The sequence below is a fragment of the Dendrobates tinctorius genome, unplaced genomic scaffold, assembly GCF_039654945.1.
Source record: "Dendrobates tinctorius isolate UK_male_01 unplaced genomic scaffold, ASM3965494v1 ptg000059l, whole genome shotgun sequence".
Classification (NCBI taxonomy): domain Eukaryota; kingdom Metazoa; phylum Chordata; class Amphibia; order Anura; family Dendrobatidae; genus Dendrobates; species Dendrobates tinctorius.
Window position 1 is genome coordinate 18,964,068 of NW_027361727.1, and position 14,800 is coordinate 18,978,867.

Below are 14,800 nucleotides of genomic sequence, written 5' to 3' on the forward strand. Positions count from 1 at the left end.
GTCCCTGTGGTAGTAATATGTGGTCTGGTCATGGTGTGGCACTATTTGTTCCTTGTATGTGATATTATTCAGCCACTATGGTAGTAATATGTGGTCTGGTCATGGTGTGGCGGTATTTGTTCCTTGTATGTGGTATTATAGGTCACTATGTGGTGGTAATATGTGGTCTGGACATGGTGTAGCGGTATTTGTACCTTGTATGTGATATTATTGGTCATTTTAAAAATTGAAAAAAAAAAATTACCTAAATTGTAAGACATATTTTAACAACTATTTAATAGGTTACAGTAGAGGAAGGCCTGGCCAAAAGTGTCTACCCTGTTATGGTGGCGGCTTAAAAAAATCTTTTGGCCAAAGCAAAAGCTGACGGCTATATGTGTGATCTGGTGATGGGAACTGTTAATGTGTGATTGGTGAGAAGTGGAGTTTTTCCAAAAGGGAGCGGTGGGACTGTGGACAGTTCGAGGGGTGGAGCCTGGACGGAGTCTCAAGGGGGCCCTGAAAATTTTGCCAGTATGGGGCCTCAAAATTCCTAGTGGCAGCCCTGTAAAGAGGAGCTTCACCAGTACACCAACCCATTGAAGAGAGGAGGCAGACACATATGGATCAGGATCAGCAGCTCCATCCTTACCTTTCAGTCTGATGTCCATCTCTGTGCCACCTATATACCACCACCAGAGTCACCCTACTTCAATTCAGACTGCTTTGAGATCTTACAAAGAGAAGCCGCCCACTATCAGGCCCTGGGAACAGTTCTCATCTTTGGAGACCTCAATGCAAGAACAGGGAGAGAAAACGACTTCCTGACCACAGATGGGAACGTTTTCATATTTGGAGCAGAGAATGAAGGCCAAGACTCAGTACTCACAGAGAGAAACAGCTACGACAGTACAGTCAACAAAAGTGGTAAAAAGCTCCTGAACATATGTAGAAGTTTAGGACTTCATATTCTTAATGGACGAACTAAAGGAGACTCTTTAGGGAGGTGTACACTAAACTTACATGTAGGAAGGAGTGCAGTAGATTATGCAATTACAGATATGAACCTGGCAAATATCAGCACCTTCATAGTCTCCCCACAAACGCAGCCTAAGCCCAACGCTCTTCAACATTTACATCAACGAGCAGGCCACCGCTCTGGAATCTTCCACAGCACCAGGTCTCACCCTCCATGATGAGCAGGTGAAATTCCTGCTGTATGCAGATGACCTGCTACTTCTGTCACCAACCGAGAAAGGCCTCCAAGACAACCTGAAAATCTTAGAGAAATTCAGCTCCACCTTGGCACTACCGGTCAACATAAAGAAAACCAACATGGTGTTCCAGAAGAGAAAGAGAAAATCAGACCAGCACCCTTCATTTGTCCTCAACAACTGCGCCCTTACAGGAATGGACAAATATACCTACCTGGGCCTAGAGATTCACCGGTCAGGGAGCTTCAAACAAGCCATAGAGACCCTGAAAGACAAGGCCTGCAAAACGTATGCCATCCGAAGGAAGCTCTACCATCTGAAGACAGCAGTGAGGGTCTGGTTAAAAATCTTCGACTCTATCATCGCCCCAATCCTCCTGTATGACAGCGAAGTCTGGGGTCCTCACACCTACCCAGACTGGTCAAGGTGGGATTCAAGCCCAACAGAAATATTCCACCTGGAATTCTGCAAGCACCTTCTCCAAGTCCATCGGAGCACCTCCAACAGTGCTTGCCGGGCCGAGCTGGGCAGATTCCCTCTACACCTAATTGTTCTAAAGAGGGCACTGTCATTCCGGGCTCACTTACGAAGGAGCAATCCAAGCTCCCATCACCATAAAGCCCAGACACATGTAGGTGAAACAGAAAAACCAGGACCCTTGGAACAGCTCACTCAAACCCAACCTGACCAGAACACCAATCACAACAACCTGACAAAAGCCAGAATCAGGAAGATGGTAGACGAAGGCCAGGAAAGGTACGTAAGTGACTGGAAGAACGACATCATCAGCTCACAGAAACTGACCATGTACCGGAGTCTACAGAGAGACTACAGACTTGCCCCATACCTGGAGAAACTCCCAGACCCCAGAGACCGCAAGATCCTGAGCCGAAATAGACTCAGTGCCCACAGTCTGACCATCGAATCTGGCCGACACAGGCAGAGCTACAAGCCCAGGGAGGAAAGACTGTGCCTACACTGTGACCAGGAGGCCCTGGAGGATGAGCCCCACTTCCTGCTACACTGCCCCAAATACTCAGCAGTGAGGGACACTCACTTCAGGAGACTCTCACATCTCTTCACGGATTTCATCACCATGAAGGAGGAAGAGAAAACATATATCCTGCTGGGGGAAGAAGAGAGAGCAGTGGAGATAGCAGCGCAATATGTGAGCGCATGCCATAGACTGCGAGAAAGAGAACTATGATATGCCATGGACTTCTATGGCCCCCACCCTGGATCTGACCCATGCCCCTCATCCACCTTCCCTATGCCATGGACTTCTATAGCTCCACCCTGGATCTGCCCCATCTCCCTATCCACTTTCCCTATGCCATGGACTTCTATAGCCCCATCCTGGATCTGCCCCATCCACCTTTCCTACAGCCCCTACCCAACATCCCTACAGTCCCTATCCCTATTCCCTTTTGTACACTTGCTTTGGCAAAACTAATGTGTATTTAGTCCTGCCAGTAAAGCTCCTTTGAATTTGAATTAGAATTTGACTGTATAGGCTCCTGTCAGGTAAATATTATTTTTTTTTAAAACATATGTGACATGCACAAAATGTGAACAAGTCGGTCAGACAGTGCTCACGCCACCCAATGGCTGAAATACAACAAGAAAATACAAAATGACAAATCTGCAAAAATACTCTGCAGTAAAAAATATGGCAGTAATCAGCAAGTGCTGTAGATATAGACTGTATGGGCTCCTGTCTGGTATATATTATTGTAGATATAGACTGTACGGGCTCCTGTCAGGTATATATTATTGCAGATAATCCATCTTCCCTATGCCATGGACTTTTATAGCCCCCACCCTGGATCTGCCCCCATCCACCTTCCCTATGCCATGGACTTCTATAGCCCAATCCTGGATCTGCCCCTGTGTATTTAGTCCTGCCAATAAAGCTTATTTGAATTTGAATTATAGACTGTACGGGCTCCTGTCAGGTATATATTACTGTAGATATAGACTATACGGGCTCCTGTCAGGTATATATTATTGTAGATACAGACTGTACGGGCTCCTGTCAGGTATATATTACTGTAGATATAGACTGTATGGGCTCCTGTCTGGTATATATTATTGTAGATACAGACTGTACGGGCTCCTGTCAGGTATATATTATTGTAGATATAGACTGTAAGGGCCGCTGTCAGGTATTTATTGCTGTAGATATAGACTGTACGGGCTCCTGTCAGGTATATATTATTGTAGATATAGACTGTATGGGCTCCTGTCAGGTATATATTACTGTAGATATAGACTGTATGAGCTCCTGTCAGGTATATATTATTGTAGATACAGACTGTACGGGCTCCTGTCAGGTATATATTATTGTAGATATAGACTGTAAGGGCCGCTGTCAGGTATATATTATTGTAGATATAGACTGTATGGGCTCCTGTCAGGTATATATTACTGTAGATATAGACTGTACGGGCTCCTGTCAGGTATATATTATTGTAGATATAGACTGTATGGGCTCCTGTCAGGTATATATTACTGTAGATATAGACTGTACGGGCTCCTGTCAGGTATATATTATTGTAGATAAAGACTGTATGGGCTCCTGTCAGGTATATATTACTGTAGATATAGACTATACGGGCTCCTGTCAGGTATATATTATTGTGGATATAGACTGTACGGGCTTCTGTCAGGTATATATTATTGGATTATCCTGGATCTGCCCCCATCCACCTTTCCTACAGCCCCTATCCCTATTCCCATTTGTACACTTGCTTTGGCAAAACTAATGTGTATTTAGTTCTGCCAATAAAGCTTCTTTGAATTTGAATTTATTGTAGATATAGACAGTACGGGCTCCTGTCAGGTATATATTATTGTAGATATAGACTGTATGGGCTCCTGTCAGGTATATATTATTGTAGATATAGACTTATGGCTCCTGTCAGGTATATATTATTGTAGATATAGACTGTACGGGCTCCTGTCAGGTATATATTACTGTAGATATAGACTGTATGGGATCCTATCAGGTATATATTATTGTAGATACAGACTGTATGGGCTCCTGTCAGGTATATATTATTGTAGATACAGACTGTACGGGCTCCTGTCAGGTATATATTATTGTAGATACAGACTGTATGGGCTCCTGTCAGGTATATATTATTGTAGATATAGACTGTACGGGCTCCTGTCAGGTATATATTACTGTAGATATAGACTGTATGGGCTCCTGTCAGGTATATATTATTGTAGATATAGACTGTATGGGCTCCTGTCAGGTATATATTATTGTAGATATAGACTGTATGGGCTCCTGTCAGGTATATATTATTGTAGATACAGACTGTACGGGCTCCTATCAGGTATATATTAATGTAGATATAGACTGTATGGGCTCCTGTCAGGTATATATTATTGTAGATATAGACTGTATGGGCTCCTGTCAGGTATATATTATTGTAGATATAGACTGTATTGGCTCCTGTCAGGTATATATTACTGTAGATATAGACTGTACGGGCTCCTGTCAGGTATATATTATTGGATTATCCTGGATCTGCCCCATCCACCTTTCCTACAGCCCCAACCCAACATTCCTACGGTCCCTATCCCTATTCCCGTTTGTACACTTGCTTTGGCAAAACTAATGTGTATTTAGTCCTGCCAATAAAGCTTCTTTGAATTTGAATTTGAATTTATTGTAAATATAGACTGTACGGGCTCCTGTCAGGTATATATTATTGTAGATATAGACTGTATGGGCTCCTGTCAGGTATATATTATTGTAGATACAGACTGTATGGGCTCCTGTCAGGTATATATTATTGTAGATTCAGAATGTATGGGCCGCTGTCAGGTATATATTATTGTAGATACATTATAGACTGTACGGGCTCCTGTCAGGTATATATTACTGTAGATATAGACTATACGGGCTCCTGTCAGGTATATATTACTGTAGATATAGACTATACGGGCTCCTGTCAGGTATATATTACTGTAGATATAGACTATACGGGCTCCTGTCAGGTATATATTACTGTAGATATAGACTGTATGGGCTCCTGTCAGGTATATATTATTGTAGATATAGACTGTATGGTCTCCTGTCAGGTATAGTCTCCCCACAAACGCACCTGTCAGACCACAGTCAACTTCTTCTGTACCTGAAATCTACAGAGAAACCATCCACTCAAAAGTCACAGCAGAGCGGCCTCTTCACCCGGCTTCCATCCTATAAATGGCACAAAACGTCGGCATTAAAGTATAAAGAGGCTCCCAGCAGACCTGAAATACAGCGGATGCTCCACCACTTCTACAACTACGAGTACCAGCCTAACCCAAAGGGAGTGAGTCAAGCTGCAAAAGACCTCAACAATATATTCTATGCAATGGCCAGACTGTCCGACCTTAAAAAAGTCAACTACAAGAGACCAAAAGAAAAACAGATCAATGGATGGTTTGACAGAGAATGTAAAGCCGTATGGAAGACCCTGAGAACAGCCTCAAACAAGAAACACAGAGACCCCAACCACCCAGGTCTGAGGGAAGCCTATGAAACCATACAAAGACAGTACAAAACCATCCTCAGGAGGAAGAAGCAGAGTTACATCTCCACCAAACTTAACCAACTCCAAGACGCCCTCCAAGACAACTCCTTCTGGGAACTATGGAACCACATGGGCACAAAAGAAAAGAAAAACAACATCCATATCCAAAATGGCAACATCTGGCTCCAGTACTTCAGAGACCTCTATAAAGACATTCCAAAGGAAGAACTAAGCCAAGAACAGGAAAACATAATGGCAAAACTAAAAGCAATGGAGCAAAAAGTAAAAAATTTCCAAAACCCCGTGGATGCACCTATTACATTACAGGAAGTAGCAGAGAGAATCTCTTCCATAAGATGTAGAAAAGCCGGTGGCCTGGACGGAATCCTACCAGAAATGCTGAAGTACAGCCCACCAGAAATACAGGCCGCAATGGTTAAACTCTTCAATATTGTGCTAAGTGCCGGCTACTTCCCTCATACCTGGAATCAAGGCCTCATCACACCCATCCACAAGAATGGGGACAGGGATGACCCAGCCAACTATAGAGGCATATGTGTCAGCAGCAACCTGGGAAAACTGTTCAACAGCATCCTGAACAAGAGGATCCTCAGTTTCCTCACCGAGCACAACGTCCTCAGCAAGAGTCAAGCTGGGTCATGCCAAACCACCGCACTACTGACCACATCTACACCCTGCACAGCCTCATTCAGAGCCACGTCCACAATACAAAGAACGGGAAGCTATACGCCTGTTTCGTGGACTTTAAAAAGGCCTTTGATTCGGTGTGGCACCCAGGCTTATTCCTGAAACTACTGGAGAGCGGAATAGGATAAAAGACCTATGATGTTAACAAAAGCTCCTACACCGAGAACCTCTGCAGTGTGAGTGTGAACGGCAGAAGAACGGCTTATTTCCAGCAGAGCCGGGGAGTCAGACAAGGCTGCAGCCTAAGCCCAACGCTCTTCAACATTTACATCAACGAGCTGGCTACCGCTCTGGAATCTTCCACAGCACCAGGTCTCACCCTCCACGACGCGCAGGTGAAATTCCTGCTGTATGCAGATGACTTGCTGCTTCTGTCACCAACCGAGAAAGGCCTCCAAGACAACCTGAAAATCTTAGAGAAATTCAGCTCCACCTGGGCTCTACCGGTCAACCTAAAGAAAACCAACATCAAGGTGTTCCAGAAGAGAAAGAGAAAATCAGACCAGCACCCTTCATTTATCCTCAACAACTGCGCCCTTACAGGAACGGACAAATATACCTACCTGGGCCTAGAGATTCACCGATCAAGGAGCTTCAAACAAGCCATAGAGACCCTGAAAGACAAGGCATGCAAAACCTTTTTTGCCATCCGAAGGAAACTCTACCATCTAAAGCCACCAGTGAGGGTCTGGTTAAAAATCTTCGACTCTATCATCACCCCAATCCTCCTGTATGGCAGCGAAGTCTGGGGTCCTCACACCTACCCAGACTGGTCAAGGTGGGATTCAAGCCCAACAGAAATATTCCACCTGGAATTCTGCAAGCACCTTCTCCAAGTCCATCGGAGCACCTCCAACAGTGCTTGACGGGCCGAGCTGGGCAGATTCCCTCTACACCTAACGGTTCTAAAGAGGGCACTGTCATTCCGGGCTCACCTACGTAGGAGCAATCCAAGATCCCATCACCATAAAGCCCTGACACATGTAGGGGAAACAGAAAAACCAGGACCCTCGGAACAGCTCACCCAAACCCAACCTGACCAGAACACCAATCACGACAACCTGTCAATAGCCGGAATCAGGAAGATGGTAGACGAAGGCCAGGAGAGGTGCGCAAGTGACTGGAAGAACGACATCATCAGCTCACAGAAACTGACCATGTACCAGAGTCTACAGAGAGACTACAGACTGGCTCCATACCTGGAGAAACTCCCAGACCCCAGAGACCGCAAGATCCTGAGCCGAAATAGACTCAGTGCCCACAGTCTGACCATCGAATCCGGCCGACACAGGCAGAGCTACAAGCCCAGGGAGGAAAGACTGTGCCTACACTGTGATCAGGAGGCCCTGGAGGATGAGACCCACTTCCTGCTACACTGCCCCAAATTCTCAGCAGTGAGGGACACTCACTTCAGGAGACTCTCACATCTCTTCACGGATTTCACCACCATGAAGGAGGAAGAGAAAACATATATCCTGCTGGGGGAAGAAGAGAGAGCAGTGGAGATAGCAGCGCAATATGTGAGCGAATGTCATAGACTGCGAGAAAGAGAACTATGATATGCCATGGACTTCTATGGCCCCCACCCTGGATATGCCCCAACCCCCCATCCACCTTCCCTATGCCATGGATTTCCACAGCCTCATCCTGGATCTGCCCCATGACCCCATCCACCTTCCCTATGCCATGGACTTTTATAGCCCCATCCTGGATCTGCCCCATCCACCTTTCCTACAGCCCCTTCCCAACATCCCTACAGTCCCTATCCCTCTTCCCTTCTGTACACTTGCTTTGGCAAAACTAATGTGTATTTAGTCCTGCCAATAAAGCTTCTTTGAATCTTGAATCTGTATGGGCTCCTGTCAGGTATATATTACTGTAGATATAGACTATACGGGCTCCTGTCAGGTATATATTATTGTAGATACAGACTGTATGGGCTCCTGTCAGGTATATATTACTGTAGATATAGACTGTAAGGGCTCCTGTCAGGTATATATTATTGTAGATACAGACTGTATGGGCTCCTGTCAGGTATATATTATTGTAGATACAGACTGTACGGGCTCCTGTCAGGTATATATTATTGTAGATACAGACTGTATGGGCTCCTGTCAGGTATATATTATTGTAGATATAGACTGTATGGGCTGCTGTCAGGTATATATTATTGTAGATATAGACTGTATGGGCTGCTGTCAGGTATATATTATTGTAGATACAGACTATACGGGCTCCTGTCAGGTATATATTACTGTAGATATAGACTGTATGGGCTCCTGTCAGGTATATATTATTGTAGATATAGACTGTATGGGCTGCTGTCAGGTATATATTATTGTAGATATAGACTGTATGGGCTGCTGTCAGGTATATATTATTGAAGATATAGACTGTATGGGCTGCTGTCAGGTATATATTATTGTAGATACAGACTGTACGGGCTCCTGTCAGGTATATATTATTGTAGATACAGACTATACGGGCTCCTGTCAGGTATATATTACTGTAGATATAGACTGTATGGGCTCCTGTCAGGTATATATTATTGTAGATATAGACTGTATGGGCTGCTGTCAGGTATATATTATTGTAGATATAGACTGTATGGGCTCCTGTCAGGTATATATTACTGTAGAAATAGACTGTATGGGCCGCTGTCAGGTATATATTATTGTAGATATAGACTGTACGGGGCCCTGTCATGTATATATTATTGTAGATATAAACTGTATGGGCTCCTGTCAGGTATATATTACTGTAGATTTAGACTATACGGGCTCCTGTCAGGCATATATTATTGTACATATAGACTGTATGGGCTCCTGTCAGGTATATATTACTGTAGATATAGACTATACGGGCTGCTGTCAGGTATATATTATTGTAGATATAGACTGTATGGGCTCCTGTCAGGTATTTATTATTGTAGATACAGAATGTGTGGGCCGCTGTCAGGTATATATTATTCAAAGATTCAAAGATTCAAGATTCAAAGAAGCTTTATTGGCAGGACTAAATACACATTAGTTTTGCCAAAGCAGGTGTACAGAAGGGAATAGGGATAGGGGCTGTAGGGATGTTGGGAAGGGGCTGTAGGAAAGGTGGATGGGGCAGATCCAGGATGGGGCTATAGAAGTCCATGGCATAGGGAAGGTGGATGGGGGCATGGGGGCAGATCCAGGAAGAGGCTATAGAAGTCCATGGCATAGGGAAGGTGGATGGGGGATTGGGGCATATCCATGGTGGGGGCCATAGAAGTCCATGGCATATCATAGTTCTCTTTCTCGCAGTCTATGGCATTTGCTCACATATTGCGCTGCTATCTCAACTGCTCTCTCTTCTTCCCCCAGCAGGATATATGTTTTCTCTTCCTCCTTCATGGTGGTGAAATCCGGGAAGAGATGTGAGAGTCTCCTGAAGTGAGTGTCCCTCACTGCTGAGTACTTGGAGCAGTGTAGCAGGAAGTGGGTCTCATCCTCCAGGGCCTCCTGGTCACAGTGTTGGCACAGTCTTTCCTCCCTGGGCTTGTAGCTCTGCCCGTGTCGGCTGGATTCGATGGCCAGACTGTGGGCACTGAGTCTATACCGGCTCAGGATCTTGCGGTCTTTGGGGTCCGGCAGTTTCTCCAGGTATGGAGCCAGTCTGTAGTCTCTCTGTAGACTCTGGTACATGGTCAGTTTCTGTGAGCTGATGATGTCGTTCTTCCAGTCACTTACGTACCTCTCCTGGCTTTCGTCTACCATCTTCTTGATACCGGCTTTTGTCAGGTTGTTGTGATTGGTGTTCTGGTCAGGTTGGGTTTGGGTGAGCTGTTCCGAGGGTCCTGGTTTTTCTGTTTCCCCTACATGTGTCAGGGCTTTATGGTGATGCAAGCTTAGATTGCTCCTACGTAGGTGAGCCCAGAATGACAGTGCCCTCTTTAGAACCGTTAGGTGTAGAGGGAATCTGCCCAGCTCGGCCCGTCAAGCACTGTTGGAGGTGCTCCGATGGACTTGGAGAAGGTGCTTGCAGAATTCCAGGTGGAATATTTCTGTTGGGCTTGAATCCCATCTTGACCAGTCTGGGTAGTTGTGAGGACCCCAGACTTCGCTGCCATACTGGAGGATTGGGGCGATGATAGAGTCGAAGATTTTTAACCAGACCCTCACTGGTGGCTTTAGATGGTAGAGTTTCCTTCGGATGGCATAGAAGGTTTTGCATGCCTTGTCTTTCAGGGTCTCTATGGCTTGTTTGAAGCTCCCTGATCGGTGAATCTCTAGGCCCAGATAGGTATATTTGTCCGTTCCTGTAAGGGCGCAGTTGTTGAGGATAAATGAAGGGTGCTGGTCTGATTTTCTCTTTCTCTTCTGGAACACCTTGATGTTGGTTTTCTTTAGGTTGACCGGTAGAGCCCAGGTGGAGCTGAATTTCTCTAAGATTTTCAGGTTGTCTTGGAGGCCTCTCAGTTGGTGACAGAAGCAGCAAGTCATCTGCATACAGCAGGAATTTCACCTGCGCGTCGTGGAGGGTGAGACCTGGTGCTGTGGAAGATTCCAGAGCGGTAGCCAGCTCGTTGATGTAAATGTTGAAGAGCGTTGGGCTTAGGCTGCAGCCTTGTCTGACTCCCCGGCTCTGCTGGAAATAAGTCGTTCTTCTGCCGTTCACACTCACACTGCAGAGGTTCTCGGTGTAGGAGCTTTTGATAACATCATAGGTCTTTCCTCCTATTCCGCTCTCAGGCAGTTTCAGGAATAAGCCTGGGTGCCACACCGAATCAAAGGCCTTTTTAAAGTCCACGAAACAGGCGTATATCTTCCCGTTCTTTGTATTGTGGATGTGGCTCTGAATGAGGCTGTGTAGGGTGTAGATGTGGTCAGTAGTGCGGTGGTTTGGCATGAAGCCTGCTTGGCTTTTATACCCTTTTACCTTTATTATCGGATAAGACCCTATTTGCACTTTTCTCCGTTCCTATAGTGCAATACACCCTATGCTAAAGATAGGGTGTGCATATTGCATGCAGCGATGTGCGATACTAGGAGATGACCGGAGGGGGCGCGTCAGGGGGCAGGGCTTAGCAGCGGCCATGCGCTGCGGGCCAAAACGCTAGTGTGAAGCTAGCCTTAGATGGTTTTTAGAGATATGAGGTACGCCCAGCATTGGGGGCAGCGCCATTATTCACAGAGACTGACCTCTGTATCATCAGGATGAGCTCTATCTCCTCTTTCACATGAGAGAGAGTGAAGGGGGAAGAGAGAGAGAGGGAGAGAGAGGGAGAGAGAGAGGGAGGGAGAGAGAGAGGGAGAGAGAGAGAGAGAGAAAGGGAGAGCGAGAGAGAGGTTGAGAGAGACAGGGGGAGAGAGAGAGAGGGAGAGAGAGAGAGAGAGGGAGAGAAGGAGAGAGGGGGAAAGAGAGAGAGGGAGAGAGAAGGAGGGAGAGAAAGAGAGCGAGAGAGAGAGAGAGCGGCCATGCTTTGGAGTTTAATCCTTGAGGCAAATGTTGATGTCACCGAAAGTATCTAAAAAATAAAAACATTAAATCATTACAATTATAAAGCGGATATATGTATATATATATATATATATATATATATAATGTGTGCGTGTACATTCCAATTCCACTACATTGCAGTCTGAGGATCCTGGAATCGTGGAATCGGCTTCATTCTGAACACTGGAGTGGAGTTTTTGAGGAACGTCACTGTAAAATCTGAACTGTGTAGAATGGAGAAGCTGCAGAGAGATCATCAAAAAATCCACTCCGATCTAGTCACCTCACCAGTGAATCAGCTACAGTGGAGTTGATAAAATTAGGTCCTCAAAAACGTGACTACAGAGAGGTCTCAAAAATTCAACTCCAATCTAGTCACCTCACCAGTGAACCGTCTAGAGTGGAGTGGCTGGAGTGAGGACCACAAAATATCCACTCCGATCTAGTCACTTCAGTAGTGAGCCGTCTAGAGTGGAGTTGATAAAATGAGGCCTCAAAAAATCAACTCCGATCTTGACGGCTCACTAGTGATTCAGCTAGAAAGGAGTTGATTTTTTGAGAACCACAAAAAGTCAACTCCAAACTAGACGCAACCATATACATATCAGCACAGCTCAGCTTCCTGCTGCTCGGTCTTCACCGGATTGAAGGAGGCCCCGCCCCTTCCGGTGACATCATTACGTCATAAAGCTCCTCTCTGTTCTAGTTGCTCCCATAATGTCCCGGGCTGTCCGGGATCAGTATGACCGGAGGTATCACGTGACCGACACCCGCACCAATCTGAAGGGATTTACCGAGTACAAGGTCATTGCTGAAGTAAGTGACAAAGCTGCATCATGGGGCTGCGTGGAGATGGAGAGCCCGCCTGGGGGAGCTGTATCACCTGACTGCATGGAGCCCGTGCTGAGTTATGGCACTGATACTGAAGGAAGGGGGAAAGTTGGAGAACTGACTGACTGCTGACATCCTGTGAGAAAACCAGAGAGAAAAGAACATGGCCACAGAATCGGGAACAAGCAAACTTTATTAACAATCAGCGAATGCACACACGACAGAGGACACCGCTAGAAATAAAAACAACCTGTGGAGCACAGTGTAATCATGCCTGGTTATAGAGGCAATGACGACCCACAAGCAAAAAGATCAATAGAGCAAGGCTCAAAAGACACACGTGATCATAACGTATCATATATGTAGACAACACATGACAACATAATCACAACCATTGTAGGGCCGCCATCAGGGCATTACTACCCTGACTGGCGTATGGGGTCCAGTGGGTAGAGGGGGCCCGCATCAGGCCCGGTTCTCTTCTGCTCACCGGGCCCCTACCGGCAGGTAAACCGGGCCCTTAGCGCGGCGCTGCGGCAGCTAAACGCTATTGACATGCGGGCCCGCACATCAATAGTTAACAGCCACCAGCCAATCGGCGTCTGGCAGCTGACGTCAGCCGCAGATCGCACTTCGCCAACGTCTGACATCACTGTCAGTCGCCGGCGAGTGCACGCTTCAGCTGCGTGGAGGGACGGAGCCTCGCTGCAGGAGCGCGGCCAGGTAAGAAGAACTTGTTTTTTTTATTTTTGAGAGCGGCGATCCGGGGGGCCCGGGGAAGACTGTGAGACGGGGGCAGAATGCTGGATGCTGGGGCAGAATGCAGACATGGGGGCAGAATGCTGGACACAGGCAGAATGCTGGACGCTGGGACAGAATGCAGGCATGGGGGCAGAATGCTGGACAGTGGGGCAGAATGCTGGACACAGGGGCAGAATGCTGGACACAGGGGCAGAATGCTTGGACGCTAGGGCAGAATGCTGGATGCTGGGGCAGAATGCTGGACGCTGGGGCAGAATGCTGGACACTAGGGCAGAATGCAGACATGGGGGCAGAATGCTGGACACTGGGGCAGCAGGGGCAGAATCCTGGGACACTGGGGCAGAATGCTGGGACACTGGGGCAGAATGCTGGATGCTGGGGCCGAATGCAGATATGGGGGCAGAATGCTGGACGCTGGGGCAGAATGCAGACATGGGGGCAGAATGCTGGGACACTGGGGCAGAATGCTGGACGCTGGGGCTGAATGCAGATATGGGGGCAGAATGCTGGATGCTGGGGCCGAATGCAGACATGGGGGAAGAATGCTGGACACTTGGGCAGCAGGGGCAGAATGCTGAGACACTGGGTCAGAATGCTGGGACACTGGGGCAGAATGCTGGACGCTGGGGCAGAATGCTGGATGCTGGGGCAGAATTCTGGATGCTGGGGCAGAATGCAGGACATGGGGCAGCATGTGACAGTGAGACACAGGAGGGGGCAGCATGTGACAGTGAGACACCTGAGGGGGCAGCATGTGACAGTGAGACACATGAGGGGGCAGAATGTGACAGTGAGACACATGAGGGGGCAGAATGTGACAGTAAGGCACAGGAGGGCCAAGATTGTGAGACACGGGGCAGAATGGAGATACGGGGCATGGTTGGAGACAAATCGCACAGGATCATGGGGTAGGATGGATACGATGGATGCAGATGGGGAGATCATATGGGGCAGAATGGATACTCATGAGGGTGGGATGGGAGAACATATGGCTGAAGCCAGGAATGAGGCACACGGGAGCTAGGATGGGGGATATTATTACCATAGGGGCTAATTAAGGGATATAATTACTGCAGTGATGTATTTAATTTTTTGAGTATACCATTTTAAATGGGGGGGCGGTCCTGTTACTGTGCAGAGCGACACTGTCGCCTTTTTTTCTTCATGTGGTGTAATGTAGAAGTTGGGAAAAAATAAGTAATGTGTTCTGCAAGCGGAGGTCTAGATAACTGTGTTATTTCCTGCAGAGGCGAGCCCTGGCTGGAAGACGTGATGGTGATCTGTGCTGGATGAAAGATGAAAAGC

The 14,800-nt window shown here is 46.8% G+C and overlaps 1 pseudogene; it reads left to right on the forward strand.

Moving 5' to 3' along the window:
• Positions 1-12,601: 12,601 nt before the first annotated feature.
• Positions 12,602-14,800, forward strand: part of LOC141092256 (sorting nexin-15-like) — a 76,531-nt pseudogene continuing 74,332 nt past the window's right edge.